At 37.8% G+C, this 20909-nt stretch overlaps 1 protein-coding gene across 11 annotated transcripts in view; it reads left to right on the top strand.

Moving 5' to 3' along the window:
* The first annotated feature begins 4802 nt into the window (after positions 1-4802).
* The window catches only part of ZNF518A (zinc finger protein 518A), a 57366-nt gene continuing 41259 nt past the window's right edge, over positions 4803-20909 (top strand). For 6 of the 11 annotated variants that reach the window (XM_023206265.3, XM_023206263.3, XM_023206261.3 and 3 more), the window contains exons 1-3: positions 4951-5174; positions 7647-7731; positions 8645-8710. The gene's annotated coding sequence lies outside the window, so the exon portion shown is untranslated. Of the gene's footprint in view, positions 4897-4923; positions 5175-5231; positions 5810-7646; positions 7732-8644; positions 8711-20909 lie in introns of those variants that run through there. The other 5 variants (XM_023206266.2, XM_023206259.2, XM_023206260.3 and 2 more) reach the window with 4 other exon arrangements.

Raw genomic sequence — 20909 nt, 5'->3', positions numbered from 1 at the left:
GGTGGGGGATGGTAGCTATTGCGGAGCTGAGAGCTGAAATTGACAGAAACTGCAATTTACCTTGCAAGCCTTCTATAGATGCCAGAGTTCCAAAATAGTTACATCAGACATATCCTGCCAGTACCACTTGTTGACAGATTCCTGCTGCTTCCTGTGTTGTCATCTTCCCAGAATCCTCTCTTAAAAACTTTTCTTCTTAAGTCTTTTTGGTTTGGTTTTGTTTTTTGGAGGGGAAGAAATTTTATCTGTACCCCATGAGTTTTATTAGTGATTTTTATTATTAACTTTTAAATTAATCTTTCTGTGTCAATAATTGTATAGGTCCAGTCCTCTTAACTCCCTTTCCTGTTTGTCTAGAAACTGTATTAATTCTGTCAGACTTTAAGCTAGGAGCTGGATGTTGATAGTTTCTATTTTTCAGTTACTCAGCTGCCTGAGGAGGTTAGGGAGATGGAAAAAAAAGAGAGTGAGGTAATTTCTGTCTACACAGGGGCATTTTTCATTTAAATCTGTTGAATCTCTGCATTTTGTCCAAAGGGTCAGTTCATTTTGCCGTATCTCTGCTTTCTTGTGTTTAAAGAACATTGGTCATCTTGGTGCCAGGATCAGTTAAAGTGAAGACCTATGACTTGTGGACATACATGAAATGTGGTCTTATATTTTATCTGTAAATATTTCAGCATGTGTCTCTAAATGATAAACTTTAAAGACATAACAAATATATTACATCTAAAAATTAACAAAACAATTTAATACAATCAAATATCCTGTTTTCAAATTTCCAATTGTCTCATACATGTCATAAATGTGTTTTTGTCTGTTTGCTTGAATCAGAATCCAAGTAACTTCCACACATAATGATTAATTGATATATAATTTGTCTCTTTTAATCTATAGGTTTTCTCTTTCATCTCTTTTTTTCTGTGCAACTTTTTGTTTGGTTGAGAAAACAGGTCATTTGTCTTATACAGTTTCACGAAGTTTATAGTTGGTTTTGCTCATTGTGTAGTTTAGTATGTTCCTCTGACCTCTGTAATTCCTGTGACTTGGTAGTGCTCTAGGCACTCTTGTTTTCCCATAATGACTGGTTTTCTCCCATTTTTTTTTGTGATATTGACAGAAGTCAAACATTTTTATATGCTAACCAAAAGTTATTCATCCTTCCTCCATGCTAGTTAGAACCACTATTTTGCTCAGTTGTCAATTTGCCCAGTCTCAGGGTGTAAGTCATGATTGGTTTGAGTCAATCACAGCAATACTGTTTTTCTTCGCTATCAATTTGTTCTAGAGATGAGTATGTGATTCCATGTTGGCAAATTAAATATAAGAAGTTCATTAGAAAAGGTTTTTCTCTCCAGTAAAATTTGGAAAAGTGTGAGAAGAAAGATTTTTTTTTTTTTTTTCTTTTTCTCACTTCTTACTGCTGAGGGAGGATACAATGTCTGCTGCTGTGATAGCTACATGATCTCAATCTGATTCTTATTCTGTATAAGTGATCTTTTTATCTCTGGAAACTTTTAGAAGCTCCACTTTGTCTTTGATATTCTTCAATTTCATTATAATGTATCAGGGTTAGGTTTTTTGTTTTTTGTTTTTTCATTACGTCTCTTGCTGGACACCTAATGAACCATCAAACTTTTATTAAAAGTTTTCTTTAAAATGTAATGAACCATAATTATCTACTTTTACAAGTTCTCAAATATAATTTATTGGTATTAGCATAGTCCATATGGCATTGATCTCACAAAAATCAGATTTATCTTTTAAGCCACTTTAGACAAAAAACCAATTAATTTCCACTAACAAAAAAAGAAAAGAAAAACCCTATACTTTTTTTCTTTTAAAACTTTAAATAATGAAATGTTCTATGCATATACAAGAGAAATAAAGGAGTACATATAACATATATATGTACCAGGTTTGTTCTTAAATGTAATTAACAAGTATTCCACTGAATTCTTTTTTCTTTTTCTAAGACTTGAATTAACTGTACTATCTATTATCGTTCCCTCAGGATGCAGAGAGTATTAGGAAGAATTTGATGTGATTGGAGGTGGGGAGAGGTACCCTAAAATACTTAGGTAAGACCAATATAGTTTATACAGTTCATTTTAATGTTCTTTATGGTGAATATAGTATCCATGAAAAGAACTAAGAAAGAGGGACTCATAAAAACTTAATAAAAATGTCTTGGTCATCTAAGAAGTGTGAATTGAGAGGAAACTGTCAGGATGCCAACCTAAAGAAAAATCTTTCTCATCCTGTATTACAGGATCTGAAATCTCATCTTTAGAATTGCTTTGTTGGATCATAAAATCTTTTAAATATTCAAGAAAATTCCATCGAATTGATGGTCCTCCACAAGGAATCATGTCTTATTTATTGCTAGCAGTTTCTGGCACATAATAGGTAGTCAAGAAAATGTCTGCTGAATAAATATTAAATAACAAAATTGAAAAGAACGTTGAGAAGAATAATACTTAAAGACCAAGTAACACTTGTATGATAGATTGCCACAAGTAATTAAGCCATAATATCTTTGACCAAGATGTGTAACCACTTTATGTTGTATCACCCAGACTCTTCCTATCTCTTTTTTTTTTTTCCCCCAATTCTGGTTGCACTTGATTATATTGTTGGGGGTAGAGAACCTGGGCTTGAGTTCATAGATCAGCAAAAAGAAGAGAGGCATTTTTAAGAGACTCTTATTATCCAAATTAATATCATTTAATCTTTTGTTATCACAGTGCTTATGAGGTACCAACTTATCTATGTCTTAAAAGTATGTTTACATTGTTGTAAGAACAAATACAAGTTTGTTGGTATGATTTACAGGTGAGAATCCTTAGAGAGAGATGTATTTCCATTTATATATTATTTTTAGGAGAAAATTTCACTGTCTTAAAGTGAGCTGCTTTATGACAGTGTCCATGAATTGTATGTATATATTTTTTTATCCTTCCACCTCAGTCTCCTGAATCGCTGGGATTTTAGGCACAAGCCACTGCACCTGGCATCAGTTGTATATTGAAAAGCAGAAAGAGGTTTGTAATCAAGATGGAAACTTCATTACTATCACCACCATCGTCACTTTTATCATTTCCATTACACTCTTGGTGCAATGGCATTGAGTACTCTCTCCAATCTATCAAACAATATATAACATATTAGTTATACGTTGCACAGCTCTGAGAAACTCAGAGGTTAAATGCTATCAGCTAGTAAACAGTAGTAAGGTCTTTGGAGGGATCAACTATTTAAAGCATTAATCTAAATGCCCTATCCCCACTAACTATCCTTCTCAAGTAAAAAAGTATTCCAGAATCCTTTCCTGAGCTATGATTTAGCCCTCTCCCTTTTTCTTTTTCTCCCTTTTAATCATCTTCCCTTCCTTCTTGATTCACTCTCCTCTTTCCTTTCCTCCCTCACCGTTTTTTTTTTCTTGCTAACCAATATGTTCAAAACCTGAAAGGAGATCGAGATAACTTTCAGGTTTTGAACATAGAGGTTAGCAAGAAAAAAAGGTCATATGAATGGTGGAAAAGGTGAGATGAATGGTGGAAGAGGTGAGATGAATGGTGGAGGAGGAAGGTGGAAGAGATAAGGTAAGTCTGACTAACTATTTTAACTTTCTCCAATTCTTCTGTAACATAAATGCAGGTTTGCAAGATTTTGTAGGTGAATGTATACGTAGAAGTAAAATAAAGTTATAATGTGAATACTGTTGGGGGGAATGCAATATCCTAATCTGAAAAACAAAAAGTACATCAAAACACAGAACAAACAACTCTACCCATTTTTCCAAACTAACATCGTTTTTTGTCATTAAAAGAAAAATCTTGTTCTCTCTTTCTGCTGTGATGTGTGTGCATGTCTGGCTTGCATGGAAATGAGGACCTGAAGAGAGACGGGGGATGTACGATGCGGCGTAAAATCCACTTTGTAAACATGTTCATCATTCCACAATGGCATCCCCTTTGGTATTTACAGAAGATTTCTCCTTGTGTGTTTTACACAAGCGTGAGTATGACTAATGCGAATTTCCGCTCATTTGCCTTTTCTAGGTGGAATTGTGTAGCCCAATAAACACAATAATAAAGAAGGCTTCCTAAAGACAAAGTGAGGATTTCTCAGTGTGCTTTTTATTAAAGGATGGAGAAAATCTTGCATTTGGCTACAGGTTGACATTTTCAAAAGCCTACTCTGAGACAATTATGTATCACACACATTTTTAAAGTTTTTAGAAAATTGTCAATGCCATACATGCTACTTAAGAAAACATGGAATAAAAAAAAAAAGTGAAAAATCAGATCATAGTTTCGCTTTTAATTTATTGGTATATCCTTCTGCTCCAAAGTATTTTGTTGTTGCTTGAACGTTTGCCCCTCCTTATTCCCTCCCACATTTTAAAAGATAATTTATGTAGAATTATGTAGAAAGTGAGGTATCAATTAATAGGTTGGATTTATAAAGAACAGAAGAGGAGCCATACTGGCCTTTGGGGTAAAGCCAACCATATTAACTGTCCAGCCCTGTTGTGAGGTAGAGGAAGTATTCGTTTGAAGGGGATGCGAGCCTCTCTCATTGTAAAGACAGTTTTTGATCAATTATTCAATATGTACATGTTTGAAGTTCAGTACATCTTCTAGAGCTACTGGCGACAGCTTCTTTCGTTGACATGGGCTACAATGGTTGCTAAAACCTGTGTGCCAAAAGCAAGGGGTGGGGAGGCGCCATTTGCTAAACCGGAACTGGTTAAAATCTCAGGGTGGAGACCATTCCCAGTCAGCAAAGGCTTGCGAAGTGCATACATTTCCTGCTCCTGGTGTCTACTCTGAAGAGCACAAAGTGGACGTTTGTCTGCCATTTCACTGGCAGTAGGATCAGCAGCTGCTGGTGAGCAAAGAGGCAGTAGTGAGTCACTGGAGTGGTGGGCGCCGGGGCAGCGCCCTACGGGGAAAGGTCAGCGGCGAACCCAGCTCCATGGCCTAGTCTCGTCGGACCGAGCGCGGACCCTGCCGGCTTCCGTTCTCTTCCGCTTGTCCCAGGTGCAGCGCAGATCCCTCCGCCGTAGCGTGCACTCCCGGTAGCGCTGCGATCAGCTTTTCAGCAATACCCGGATGGAAGTGTAATGGCCGCCATCAGGGACTCGCAGGCAATGGGGACTACGACAGGTACTCCCTGTGAGCGGGACTGCCCAGACCTTTTAGGATGCCGGAACTTCTAGAGGGCCACCCAGCAGGCAAACGGCGAGTTTGTGGACCGTCAGGGTCCCCCAAACAGGTCTGGGGATCCGCCTCTTGTGAGAGGAAGCGCAAGTTAAATAGTCCCGGCCATTCAGCGCTTCCGCTTAACTTGCCGCAAAGTTTTTCTGGCGAAGTCGGGGTTTTTTTGCCGAGCGCTTTTGCAGGCTGCCAGAGCTAATCCTTACTTTCTAAACCTGGGGTTGTTTTACGTCCGGGCTTTTTGAACTCTACACTCTCCTACATTCTAGGAGCTGGGTGGGAGTAGGGCACGGTGTGCCTCCGCGCTTCGCCGCGGGGCAGCCGAACCCCGGAGGAAGGGGCGGATCGGGCGCGGTGTTTGGGGCGAAGCTGGGCGCGCGGCGCTCGAAGCACTCACTCGGCGGGTTTCGTGGTTGGTGGAGACAGCAAGGGCACCCCGCAGACCGCACCCCTCGACCTATAGGTTCGCAGGCCCGACTCGACGGCGTCCCCATTGCTGGCCCAGCCTATGGTCATTGGGGGCCATTTCTTGCAGAGATGCCCAGCTCCCTGAAGCGCTCGCTCTTCTCCAGAGTTGGCCAAAGGTGCTCTTCCCCGCAGACCCTAACCACACCCAGTGGCAGATGGATTTCTTTGTAACTTGTTTTCTCACATGTAGGGTTCATTTTGACTCTATTCTTTACATGGTGTCCTCTTTGTCAAGTAGACAGTCTCTTCCTAGGTGGCTGTGGTAATTGAAAAGTATATGGAGTGAATGTATATAAGGAAAAATGTTTTAACTCTTAAGCGGACCGATCCAACAGATGTAGCTTTAAAGTTTAGAATACAACAGTTAAGACTCAGTGTTCTTTTTAGGTTTAAATTTGATAGCAAGTAGTGTATGTGAGCTGTTTGAGTGCAAACATTGTTGAGTATGTTGTCAAACGTCTAAAACAACCCTAGAAAAATAAAATAAGTCAGTGTTCAAGGAATTCATAAGAATGTTGGAATTTGTACAGTTGTCACAGTGATAAAACATGAAGACACCAAACTGTCAGCATAGGAATTCTATTAACTTGAAAATGTGCATGTTAGATCTAGTTACTGGTAATTATTGAATTGCTTTTTCTGCAGCGAGGGGTCTGATTTGAGTATACTCTAAGGTTGGTATCCTCAGATTTAATTTAAAACATTTAAATTGATTCAGTGAAATTTCCTAACATTTTCAGAGTTTAACTGCAAATTTATAGAAATGCATTCACTACCTTTCAGCAAAATTCTCTTTTCTGAAACTTATAAAGAGACATTGCGTTCTTTTAACACTTTGAGGGTGTTGGGATTTCCTGGGGAAGGTAAGCATAGTAAACAATGTTGATTTTTGCTATAAAAACTATAAATTAGATCATCCCTAGATACAGAAAATTGCCAACAAAAGGGGGAGGAGAATAAAATGTAGGTATGTTACACAACCAAATGTTTCCTGTTTGTTGCAGTGAAAATAAGTATAATGACCACTTAAAACGTTTTATATATGGTTTTATGGAAGGACAAAAGACAGTGACCACAATGAACACCCACTATGTGCATTGATAATGTATGAACTTTTAAATGCTTCAGTTTTTTGCCATGGTCACACTTCGGATTCTGTTCTAGTCTCTCTGGTAATAGTATGCTGTAATCCCAGAAGTTTCTGTATTTTGAAACATTACAGAGGGACTGTACTTTAGCCTAAATCTATAATTTGACTTCGAGATATACTTTAAATGCCCTTTATTTTTATTGTTTGCTTTTCTGTATATAGTTGTTTAGAATTGTTCTCATTGAGGCGTTCTGACATTGCATACTTTAAAGCACTTAATACAACTTTTTTTTTTTTTTTTTTAATGATAGGAGACTTTAATCTTGCCGACATTCCTTCAGGTATGCTACTGAAGGTTTTGTGGCAAAGTGCTATAAGCAGAAGAAAAGGTTTTAACACAGTCTTGAAATTTTTGTTTATTATCTGGTCCCAGGTGTGTAGGCTGTGAGTATTTCAATTCTATATGGGGTATTGGCGTCTCATGGTGAGCAGTTTTCATGGCATATTAGATACCAGAAATGAGTGTTAAGGGTTAGTATTGTGGTTGTAGGATAACTGAGTTGGAATCAGATCCAGATATTAGTTCTAGTTTTGTGACTTTGGGCAAGGCTCATTTTCTTTTTCTTGTAATAAATGAAGATACTGAGTCAGATTGATTCTAGGCTTTAGATTGTGACTTTTGCAAATTTATGACGTGTTATCACTGGGCATCAATGATACATGCTTAAGTGTAGAGAGGTTTTCTTAGTTTTGTGTGTGTGTGTGTGTGTTTTAGGTTTCTTTATACTCCTTAAGTTGAATGTGACGTGTAATTGAACAGTTTTTGTAGTCAAAAGTTTTAAAATCTTGGTCTTCATTTCCAGATATCATCTCTTCTTTTGATCACTGTTCCTGATTGTGACATTGTGCAAGTGTTAAATTGTGTGCCTTTTGTTCCTGAAGAAAGAGGTATGGTAAAGATTGAAATACTGGAGTATATAGTCTATTAAGTAGTAAGTTAGTATGTTTTAATATTGGACTAAATAAAATAAAAATAAAACACAGGTTAAGTATCCCAAATCCAAAAATCCAAAATGCAAAATTCTTTGAGTGCTGACATGATGGTCAAAGGAAATGCTCTTTGGAACATTTTGGATTTTGAACTTTTGGATTTGAGGTGCTCAACTGGTATAATGCAAATATTCTAAAATCCTAAAAAAGAAAAAAAAAGAATGAAACCCTTCTGTTCCGAAGCATTTCGGATAATAGACCCTCAACCTGTAGTTTACGTATACATGAGTTTTCATAAGTTATGTAAGTTACAGTTGTATTTTATTTTTTGGCCAGAATAAAATACTTAAACATGGGTTTTCATTTTAATCTAAGCAAAAAAAGTAATTTTTGGTTTCATAGTTTATTGCTTAACATTTTATTAGAGATCCAAATACAACTTTAACTGTATCATCCTTCTAAATAGAAAGGTGGCATTAAAGGCTTCTGGGTAATGAACAGTGGAGATAAAGGTGGCAGATAAATGTTTCAAAGCTGTATGAATGGCCAGAAGAGTGTGGTTGTGGTCTAGTAAGTGCAAAGCAATGTACCTAAAGAAAAGTTATCTCATACATGTTTATACTGTGACTAATAGCATTTTCATTATGAATCAGGAACGGGACTTGGGAATCACTATCGTGTTATGATTAGTTTCTTGAAGACAATCATGAATGTCTGGGTGTAGACAAAAAAGGAGCAAAAATATGCCAACAAATCTATGGTATTATAAGGAAAACTTTGGAAATGTAGTGGAAAATATTGTACCCGTGTAAAAAAACATGTTTTTTCTACCCTCGAAACACAGATGTCTCTTACTGTTTGTGTTGGATAGGTCCTGGGATCTTTGAAATCCTAAGATTCTTGGATACTACAGTATCATAAAATTCCTCTAAATGGAGTAAGTATACACATAAGTATAATGATAAATTAGGAATAAGATTATTTATTTAACTGTTGAAATAGCTGTTGTATAGTATACCACCTTACATTATTGGTTTAATTATCATAACTGTGTTCTTCTCTGAACTTCACCAGCAAATAGATTTCTGTTCAGGGCCATTTTTTTACAAAGGCGTGAATTTTTATTTTGTCAGAAAATAATGTACATTAAGTAGAAAGCCGTAGAGCTGAGTTGAGGATACCACGTTATCATTTATGTCATTAAGTAACTTTTTCCTATATAACGTTTGTTTGACTTCCTCCCATGAGATTCACATGGGTACTGTGTTATTCCTGAAGAGATAAAGTAATTCTGAATGCTAAGAATTTTCCTAAAGGTTGAGCATCCCAAATCTGAAGACCTGAAATCCAAAATACTCCAAAATCTGAAACTTTTTTAGTCCTGACATGAAGGTCAAAGGAAATCATCATTGGAACATTTTGGATTTTGGATATTCAGCCAGTAAGTAGTGCAAATATTCCAAAATCCTCAAAAATCTGAAATCTGAAACACTTCTAGTTCCAAGCTTTTTTGTTTTGTTTTGTTTTTTTGAGATGGAGTCTCACTCTGCCACCCAGGCTGGAGTGCAGTGGCGTGATCTTCTTGGCTGACGGCAACCTCTGCCTCTCGGGTGCAAGCAATTCTTCTGCCTCAGCCTCCCGAGTAGCTGGGACTACAGGAGCATACCACTATGCCTGGCTAATTTTTTTTTTTTTTTTTTTTTGTATTTTTAGTAGAGACGAGTCTTCGCCATGTTGGGCAGGCTGGTCTCAAACTCCTGACCTCGAGTGATCTGTCTGCCTTGGCCTCCCAAAGTGCTGGGATTACAGGAGTGAGCCACTGAATTACAGGCATGAGCCACTGCTTCCGGCCTGCTTCCAAGCATTTTGGTTAAGGAATATTCAGTTTGTACTATTTGAACCAAACTACTCAGAAAAAGTAATGTAATGAAGAGTGAAAGCTTCAGTTGTAGTAAAGTAAATAAGAGACTGCTATGTGATGACTGACCAAAATGATTTGTATTAATTTATCTTGAAAAGTTGTGAGCAAAGTCTGACTAAAAATTTAAAGCTGTGACTGGTATGGCTGTGTGAAACAAGTGTCAGAATATTAGAATGAAGGTACATGATGTGAAGTTTCAGAAAGTTAAGTGGGCTTCACATAGGTGTCATTTCATGAGGAAAGTCAAATAATTTCAAAATGTAGTAAGCTTATCGTCAACTCCTGATTAAAATTGGTTTGTTGAAGGCTGTGGCTGGTAGAAGACATATATATTGTTTTTGTCAACTCAGTATCTCTTCATTTAGGGAACCACTCCTCCCCTATTCTGAGTGGTTGGTGGGCTCTCCGTCAGTCTTACTGTCTTATAACCTGAGCTTGGTCATCCCTATTGCAACAGTGATTGCTGTTACTCATGCAGAACCAGTCAGAATCCTTTTTCAAAATTTATGGGCGAATGCTAGGACAAAGGTAGTACCTTTTCTCTGAAACTGTTGATCTGGGAAGGTGCTGGTGACATTCTTTACCACGTGTATGAAAAGCACATCTGTGTAGTGGGAGAAAGTGATGCCATAAGGAGATGGGAGATGGATGGTGGTAGTGCCACTTTCAATCTCAGGGAACATGGTAAGTGGCACCTACTTTTGATTTTGTGAGCTATCCTGGTGTCCTTCTCAGTCCTTGTGCCAGAATTCTATGTATAAATTGGTTTGAATTGGAGCAGAAAGTGTTCTGATGAATATATGGCCCTTATGAATTTAAGGTCTAAAGTTTCAGATTGATCATTCACATCCTTCTGTAGTTTGCCACTTTCCTATACCTTATAAAAGGTTCCCTTTATTTATTCATCATTTATGCATATGTTCAATCCACTTTCATTCAACCTACAGACATTTTTTGAGTGTCCATTATGTACGAGTATGTGCAACTGCATGGATAGGCAAGGATTATATGTACTAGACTGAGTGGATGGTGGATATATGACTTGTTTTTTTTTTATTTCTGGTGCACAGATCAACAAGCATGTGTTGAGAATAATGACTGTGGTGCTTGGCATCTAAGTAATAACGTGAGAATAAGAATTCGTTGTCTTCTAGTTAAAGAGTTCATATTAATATACAGCAAACACAACAGAAAAAACGGATAAATGAATGCACAATTGTATTTTAAGTCAATTTTGATGGGAAGGAAGTGAGCAGGTTGACCCATTTAGGAAGATTTTGTGAAGAATATATAACTTTAAATGTATTTCTAGTTATGAATGTGGCTTTGATAGGCACAGAGAATAACTGAAGAGAGGATGGAGTTAAAAATGATTATAGTCTGATCCAGGTTGGAGTGGAGATTGGTTTCACTATAACAGTATGTGTTCTTTGGAAATGAGGTAGTAGAAAATAAGGTGACTGTTTAAGGTAAATCTTTGTATGAGGCCTTTGGAAAACCAAGCAGAAATTTTGGCTTTCTACTAAGATGGAGATTTCTTTGAAAAAATGTGTATATTTCTTTTCATATAATTTCATTTTTGTACGCTGAAATGTAAAGTATGATGGAATACTGTAAAATTATTCATTATGGCGAAAACCTTTATTATATTCATCTGTCTTGAAGATTTTTTAAAAATAGCAAATAACTTGAAATGCCGATTTATAAATATGTATGTATAACCTTTCTCAAAAAGGGAAAGGTAAGAAGAAATATATATAACATTTCTTCTTACCTTTCCCTTTTTGAGAGATCTCTTAGTAATAGTCAAAACCATACCCTATTCCTTATCAATAAAGCCAGTTTGAAACGAATGTAGCAATAGATGTAAAAACATTTAAAGGCTGGGGAGGTGGCTCATGCCTGTAGTCCCAGCACATTGAGCAGCTGAGCTGGGAGGATTGCTTGAACCCAGGAGTTTGAGACCAGCCAGGACAACATAGTGAGACCCCCATCTCTATTTAAAAAAAAAAGTTTTTAAAGATAAGGAACAAAATTAAAGTGATGATCGATTGCTCATAGAATGTTCATTTTGGGCTCCGGAAACTAGGAATGATGTACAACTTATTGTTGGGTCATTGTCTCATTAAATGCTGTAATTTCCTATGTCCTTGCCTACCTTCTTTCCTCATAGCCTCGCATCTGACTCTCAACTCAGTAACAGTTGGATTAATCCAGTTGGATTATTCCAAGGTTGGCAAGCTTTTTCTGTAAATGGCCAGATAGTAAATATTTTAGGCTTTGTGGGCCATATGGTTTCTGGTGCAACTATTGTAACACAAAAGAAGCCATAGGCAATATGTAAATGAGTGAGTGTGGCTGTATTCCAATGAAACTTAATTTACAGAAACAGGCAGCAGGCCAGATTTGGCCCGCAGGCTGTCATTTCATTCCACAAACTCTCTCAGTCACATCTGCGCACCTGCTAGCATCTTTATTTATCCTCCCCTCTAGTTACTATAGATGGATCATGTTTGCTACTTTCTAAGTTCACCTCTTCAACTCGTTCGCTAGATTCCGTCCCTTCTAACCTGAAGGACTTCGCTGCTGCATTTGTTTCCTATCCTCCATCATCAATTTTTTTATTTTTACTAGATTATTTTAATAAACATGCAGTCATACTGTAATTTCTCCCACCTTTAAAACACAAGAAATAAAATTAAACAAAACAAAACAACTCCTTTATCGTAAAACTCCTTGAAAGAGTCTGCACTACATCACTACTTCCTCTCTTCCCATTTTGGCTTACATCCAAGCTTGTCAGCCTTTCTCCTCTATAACTCCACTGAAACTCTTCTAATCCATGGTACCAGTGATCTTCACATTAAGTCTAGTCAGTCATCTTCTTACTTGACAGAGTTGTTCAATCCCTTATCCAGGAAACATTTTTTTCATTTTGCTTTGATTTACCTTAAGTCTTATTGGTCTTTTCTTTCCTGTCTCACTTGCTGGTTCTTTTTAATCTCTTTCTGTTGAATGTGTTATAGAATCTTAAGGCTCAGGCCTTGGACTGCTCTTTTTGTTTATTCTTCTGGTGATTTCATCCTGCTCCAAGTACTTGAAAGTACATAGGTACATATACGCACACCGATAACTCCCCAGATTTCATCATCCACCTAGCCCTGTGTAGTCTATATCCAGCCACACAGTCCACCTTTCCTCTTGGATGTCAAATAGACATCTCAAATGTTACATGCCTAAAATGGAACTTTTGGTATACTTCCCTCCTACTTTAACAATCTTTTATATCTCGGTAAATAGCAATTCAGTTCTTTCCATTGCTGTCAGAACTTCTAGAGTTATCCTTGACATGTCGCTTTCAGAGAAAGCATGTCAGGATATCTTGTAGGTGCTAACTTCAAAATATATTCAATCTTACCATGCCTCATTAAACTAACCAAACCACCATCAACTCTTACTCGGATAATTGCACTGTATATTCTTTGTCTTTACTCTTAATCCCTCCTGAATACTCTGTTCTTAGCATGGCAGCCCAAGTGATAGAAGTAATTCAACTCATGGTAATTCTCTGCCCGCAACATCTCCAGTAGCTTCCTCTCTGATTCAGAATAAAACCAAAGCCTTTATAGTTTCTATCAGGGCCTGTTTCTGTCCCCTTGTTACTTCTCTGACCTCATCTTCTAGCTTTCCCTCTAATGCTTTCTGTTGTGGTCATACTGATTTTCTTGCTGTTCCCCAAATGTGTTAGGCACATTGCACACTCAGGGTCATGGCACTTACTGTTTTCTTTTCTTGGATTGTTGGCTTCCTCAGCTCCTTAAGATCTTGACTCCAAAAAGACCTTTTCAAGTGAGGGCTCCCTGACTTCATATTTAAAATTATAGCACTCTGATTCTGCCTTTCCATCTTTGCTTTATTTTTCTCTGTAGCACTTGTTGCCTTTTAATATACATTATAATTTACTTGCTTTGCTTATTACCTAAATAATCAGTAAAATGTTATCTCCATGAGGGGAGGGATTTTTGTCTGTTTTGTTTACTGCCATATTCCCAATGCTTAGAACGTAGATGTGGTGCTAGCTATAAGCCTGGTACCATCTCACATGCTGGTGATACAGTAAAGAACATTACAGATGTAGTTCTCATCCTTATGCAGCTTATATTCCAGTGGTAGAGATAGATAGAAAATAAATTAGCAAATAAAATATTGCCAGAGATGTAAGATGTAAGTGTTACAAAAAAGAAATACAAAAGGATAAAGTGGCGAATAATTTTTTTTTTTTTTTTTTTTTTTTTTGAGGAGGGGATGGTTTATAGGGAAGGGCCCTTCTGAGGTGGTGACATTTGAGCTGAGACCTAAAAGATGAGAAGGATCTAGCCTTTTGAAGAATGGAAGAAAGCACATTTCAAGTAGGGAACAGCTGATGCAAAGGCCTGAGATAGGAAGGATAGGAAGAATATTTGAGGAGCTGAGAATCTGTGGCAACTTGTTGGAGTATATGTACAGTGAGGAGAGTGGTGTGAGATGAAGTTGAAGAAAAAGGCCCAAGACCAGATACTGCTGTCTCTTGCAGGCCTTTGTAAAGGGATTAAATTTTAAGTGCCTTTCCGCTATAGACTGAATGTTTATGTCCCCCTTTGCCATCCTTAGATTGATATATTGAAACCTATTGTTCAGTGTGATGGCATTTGGAAGTGGGGCCTTTTTAAGAGGTGATGAGGTCATGAGGGCAGAGCCCTTAAGAATGGAATTAGTACCCTTATAAAAGAGACCCCAGAGAGCTCTATTTTGTCATGTGAGGACACAGTGAGAAGATGGCCCTCTGTGAACCAGGAAGTAGGCCCTCTCCAGACACCAAATCGCCAGTGCCTTGATCTTAGACTTTCCAGCCTTCAGAATTGTGAGAAATAAGTCACCCAGTCTATGGTACTCTGTTACAGCAGCCAGAACAGAGTAAGACACTTGGGAAACCACCAAGGAGCTTTAAGCAGGGGAGCTTTGTGATCTATTTTATTTTAAGAAGAACATTAGCTCCTGTGTGGAGAGTGGACTCAGAGGTGGGTGGTGGACAAGGTGGAAGCATGGATGCCAGTTGGGAAGACTGTTTTCATTCATGTTAGAAATGATGGTGGCCTGGACTAAGATGATGACAGTGGACAGGAAGAGAAGAAGGGAAATACAAGATCTGTTGTTTCTTTTTTGGTTTTTGTTTCTGTTTTTTCGAGACAGAGTTTTGCTCTTATTGCCCAGGCTGGAGTGCAATGGCGCGATCTTGGCTCACCTCAACCTCCACCTCCCGGGTTCAAGAGATTGTCCTGCCTCAGCCTCCCGAGTAGCTAGGATTACAGGCATGCACCACACCCGGCTACTTTTGTGTTTTTAGTAGAGGCGGGGTTTCTCCATGTTGGTCAGGCTGGTCTCAAACTTGCAACCTCAGGTAATCCACCTGTCTCAGCCTCACAAAGTGCTGGGATAGGCGTGAGCCACCTCACCCGGCCCAAGATCTGGTTTTGAGATAGAGTTGACCAGGGTTGCTTATGGGTTAATGTGGGGAGTAAGGGATGGAGGAATCAAGGATGAATCTTGATTTCTGGCTCGTGAAAGTGTATGGATTTTAGTGCCACATACTAAGTAAGATGTGGACATGCAGTTTCTACTCATGGAGGCAGGTGCTGTATAGACCTAGAGAAAAACTAAACCATTTATATTATTTAGTGAAGCTGAGCAGGAATGGATCACGTGATAACACGTTCTCCCAGCAAACAGCAGTACATCTTTTGATTTTCTTCCCTCCCCTCGTGTATTCCAAATCAAAATCTGCCTATTCTAAGTCACTGTCACAGCAAAATGACAAACAGAAGAAAAGAGCAAGAGATGAAAATAATCCCTTTCCTGTACTGAATTCAATGGTGCTTATGTCACTTTGGACGAATTAGTTCAGATTTTTCTCCCAATTCCTACCTATTAAAAAGGTGATTTCTGCCAGAGTGTGGTGGCTCATGTCTGTAGTCTCAGCACTTTGGGAGGCTGAGGTGGGCAAATTGCTTGAGACCAGGAGTTCAAGACCAACCTGGGCAACATGGTGAAACCCCATCTCTTAAAAAAAAAAAAAAAATTGGACAAATTAGCTTGGCATGGTGGTGCACACCTGTAGTCCCAGCTACTTGGGAGACTGAGGTGGGAGGATCAATTGACCCCAGGAGGGTGAGGCTGTAGTGAGCCATAATTATGCCATTGCACTTCAGCCTGGGAGACAGAGTGAAAAAAAAGATGGGGGGTTGTGGGAGTGGTTTCTGACTCAGTGTGTTTTAAACCAAGTTCCAAATTATTGCAGCAAAAAAGTTTACATGCTCTTTGAAGTTTGCTATAAATTGATTTAATCTAAAATCATAGTCGTATTTGATTTGAAAATGAGAATGAATCGCTTAAAAATATATGGGTTAGGTACCTGTTTACCCAGTCTTCTGGTTTTTGTGAGGGAAAAACGAGAAATATTAAGTAAAGCTTGCATTTAGGAAGCTTATAAATTATCTGGGGAGGTAAAACTTAAATAATGAAATTATGTAATAGTATAAAGCAGTTTGTAATAAATGGTGAGCACTGGCTGCTCTTTAAGTGGATATTCAGAGAAAGGAGAGATTTAGTGTGTATTGTAGCATTTGAAAGGAAGTTTGAATAGTATTGAATTTAGATAGAGGGAAAGAGATGCCATGCCTGGTGACCAAAAATTACACGAACAGAACAAAGGTCAATAAAGGTGTATGTGTGGGTAAGCATCTTTTATATTGGGCACAGTGAGAAGTCATAGTTTCAGGGAGTAATAAAGAATAAGGTTTACCTGAACCAAGAACTGCTTCTGTATTTTAATTTTTAATTTTAAACTCCTTTATAATTGTATACCAATATCAACTGCATACCAGAATGGTATGTGACCCACAGATACACTAGAATTTTGAACATTTCTAGATCTGTATTTAATTAGTTTTGCATATTTAACCCTACATTTCTTTTTTTCTTTTCTTTTCTTTCTTTCTTTTTTTTTTTTTTTTTTTTGTTTTTGAGACATGGTCTAGCTCTTTTGGGCTGGAATGCAGTGGTGCTTGGCTTGCTGCAACCTCTGCCACCCAGGTTTAAGTGAGCCTCCTGAGTAGCTGGGAATACATGCACATGCCACCACACTTGCCTAATTTTAAAAATGCTTTTGTAGAGATGAGGTCTCACTGTATCGCTCAGGCTGGTCTTGAACTCCTGGGCTCAAGCAGTTCTCCCGCCTCTGCCTCCCAATGTGCTCGGATTATAGGCCTGAGCCACCGTGCGCAGCCTTCATTTCTTTTTCCATGTTTAAGTTGTTCATTAAACCACAGTGATTTGGAAAGAGCTGGATTTGGTTATGTATGTAAACTGTATAAAACCATTTCTTGCACTCTCTTAAAATGTGATAGGCATTAGTCTTGCAGGTAAACTTTCGGAAAACTTAAAACAGGTACAAAAAAAGGTAAGCCCAAAATGTTTGTTTCAAGTAATGAATAGATAATAGTTATTTTGAGGGTACTAAAATAGATTCTGCTTTGAAAGTAATATTCTTAGGTGGATGTGTGTGTGTGTGTGTGTGTGTGTTTCTAGACTCCTTTTAGCAGAACCTTATATTTTTCAGTAAGCTTTTACTGTACTTGCTGCTTTGGTTTTATCACCACTAATGTATTCATTCATATGATTGTTTTACCTGTATTTATCTGCAGAAAAAGGATTGAATGACTTAAGGAATGCAGTAGTTTTCTATGTGATGAGACAACTTACAGAGCTACATGCTGAGTCACGAATATAGCTAAGCTAAAACTAGAGTTTTCTAGTTTTCTTTGGTTTTTAAGCAACTTGAATATAGTTAAGTAGCACATAGATTCTTCGTTTTTAGACTCTGTAGAATGCCTTTGACTTTTAATTATCGTAGAAAGCAAATGTAACTCTCTAGGAATGTTGCCTTTTGATGAGCTCTTCAAATCTTCCTTATCTTTGGCATTGTACTTTGGGAATTATCTTTAAGTCTTTCTGGACCCAATGTGTGATTTCTATTTTTTTTTTTTTATTTTTTTATTTTTATTGCAACAGAATCTCACTGTCACTTGGGCTGGAGTGCAGTTGGCAGTTGGCCCACTGCCAACCTCTGCCGCCTGGGTTCAAGTAATTCTCGTGTCTCAGCCTCCTGCAGGATTACAGGTACCCACAACCATGCCCGGCTGTATTTTTAGTACAGATGGGGTTTCACCATGTTGACCAGGCTGTTCTTGAACTCCTAACCTCAGGTGATCCGCCCGCCTTGGCCCCGCAAAGTGCTGGGATTAGAGGGGTGAGCCACTGCGCCCACCTGTGATTTCTGACCTATGTATGTTAACGTTACTAGTTCCTTGGCTCCTCACTTTTTATTTGGATTGTCCCTCTAGTCATTTAATTTCCTCATTTCTATTTTTACTCTTTCTCCAGTTTATGTTGCTTTCTAGTACCCTTCTAATATTTCTAATGTACATCTTTTGTAACTTTTTTCTGTTCATAAATTGACAATTGCTTCTGTTAATCTTTCATTTCCAATTCAGATCTGTCCTCTATAGTCTTTTCTCACTTAACCTCCCCATCGTGCATTCTCTTTTTGATCTAGACCCTGTGGTACCTTGGGAGAAAAATAGTTTTCTTTCATTGTTTCTTTCTTCTGTTTTTCTGGTTGAGATTGCCTTTGCTCCTTTCTTACATGTTTAAGTCCTGCTACTCTTTAAAGGGTTCTCACAAAATCTACCTTTCTATGAAGTAAACACAGTCATCATTGATTTGTCAACTTTTTGTATTAAGAAGCCTTTGATAACAAGCAGTAGAAACCAATGTGAGCTAGCTTATGTTGAAAGCGGAAATTATTTTAAGGATACAGAATTTCCTGGAATTCAGGAGTAGGAATATATAGGCAGACCTCATAAAGGCTTGTGGTGGTGACATTGCCCTCTTGGTTTCAGTCAGGGTTCTTAGAGCTGATTATTTTTCTTCTATTGATTTGGTTTTCTGGTTTGTTTTTTGCTATGCCATGCTGTCATTTCTTAAAAAAAAAAAATTAAACTATTGTCAGTAGTTTGGAGGATACCCTTCTGCAGATCTGTGCTTATATACACATATGCTTATAAGATCTTTCTTCTTAGCATGAAAATGAGGATCATTTCTCCTGCTTTAAAAATGTATTCTGTGCCTCAGTCTGCAGCTTCCTTCGTTGTTGTTTTTTTAGACAGGGTCTCGCTCTGTCACCTAGGCTGGAGTGCAGTGGCCTGATCATGGCTCACTGCAGCCTTGACCTCCCAAGCTCAAGCAATGCTTCCACCTCAGCCTCCCGAGTAGCTGGGACTACAGGCGCACACCACCACGCTTAGCTAATTTTTGTATTTTTTGTAGAAATGGGGTTTCGCCATGTTTCCCAGGCTGGTTTTGAACTCCTGAACTCAAACCATCCACCCACCTTGGCTTCCCAAAATGCTCGGATTATAGGCATGAGTCACCGTGCCCAGCCTACATCTTCTTTTCAAAATTAAAAAAAAAAAATACATAGAATAAATATTGTTTGAAGGCAATTCAGTACACATACTTCTTTCTGTACAATTTCATGTGGATGTTCCGTTATTTTATAATTTTCCTATTCCTGGGCATTTAAGTGATACTGACATATATATATTTATATGTTATGCTTTTTAGGGGGTAGGATATTCTTAAAAGTGAGGTTTTTGTGAGTATACAAAATTGAGTATTATCAAGGAAAATATAAATTACCGAAGTGACTCAAGCAGTAGAAAATCTAAAGAGCCCAGAAACCATAGAAGAACTTGCAAAGGGTGTAAGGTCTAAAAAGCTGAAGTGTTACTAGTTCCATATGGTGTTCTTGGTGCAGTCTGTATAATTTTAAGGAAAGAACAAAAATTAAACTGTGGTCAGTAGTTTGGTTAGTGAACTATTTCAGAGCAGATGAAATAGTGGTAAGTGCTGCAATCCATTTTATGAACCCTCTGTAATACCACTGCCAAAACTGTTATAGATAGCAAAAAAAAAAAAAAAAAAAAGAAAAAAAAGTCTAAATAACATTTTGTCAGATGAAATTCAGCACTTTATTAAAGAATAATATGCTGCATATTGCAAAAATAGCTCAACATTATAGTTGCTCTTCATTTCTTTGTATAGCATACAGAAAGAAATATATAGGCAAAATTAAGTGGGTGTTAAAATTTTTAGTATTTCTTTTAACAGTATCAAGATCAGGAACCATCTTGTTAGTTGAATACCATTTGTTTTTATATAAAATACACATGTCTTTTAATTTTTTTATTTTTTTGTTGAGATGGAGTCCCACTCTGTTGCCCAGGCCGGAGTGCAGTGGCACGATCTCAGCAACCTCCATCTCCTGGGTTCAAGCGATTCTTCTGCCTCAGCCTCCCGAGTAGCTGGGATTACAGGCATGGGCCACCACACCCAGCTGATTTTTGTATTTTTAGTAGAGATGGGGTTTCACCATGTTGGTCAGGCTGGTCTTGAACTCCTGATCTCAGGTGATCTTCCCACCTTGGCCTCCCAAAGTGTTGGGATTACAGGTGTCAGCCACCGCTCCCAACGACATCTTTTTATTTATGTAACAACACTGCATACATAACTGCTATTCTGGTTGTATTAATTCCCATTACTTTTTAGTTAGCCTCATTCCCTCATTCCTCACAAATTAATTGTTAAACAAACTAAAAACACAGCATGAATTTATGTAACATGAGTGAAATTTAGTAACATAATTCATCATTTTCTTGAGTGTTTACCATTAACTTTGACGCTGGTGTTAAAGTGTTCTCTGCACTGGTATGAGTGGGTATGTGTGTGTTGATATGGGAAACACAGAATTGAATGATACCTATATTGTTTTGATCTCTTCTTCACCTTTAGTGTCAACATTCTCCTATTTTATACTGGCAGCAAGTATATTATTTTGAGTTTGTTCAAGAAAAACTCAGTTGGTTTACCACAGAAGTCACTTGCTTTGTTTGAGAATTTCAAAATTATCATGGCTTCATGCCACTTTATTTCATAAAGTTTCATAAAATTGCAGTCTAGAGGCAAAAAGATTGCTGTTTTCACAACATCCAAATGTAAGTTGTTTGCTTGTGCTATCATAAGGTAGTATGCCAGTGTGGAGGCCCTGGTGATCTAAGAC

Source organism: Piliocolobus tephrosceles, chromosome 9, assembly GCF_002776525.5.
Source record: "Piliocolobus tephrosceles isolate RC106 chromosome 9, ASM277652v3, whole genome shotgun sequence".
Lineage (NCBI taxonomy): Eukaryota > Metazoa > Chordata > Mammalia > Primates > Cercopithecidae > Piliocolobus > Piliocolobus tephrosceles.
The sequence above is the reverse complement of the archived record's forward strand: the minus strand, read 5'-3'. Positions and strand labels throughout refer to the sequence as shown.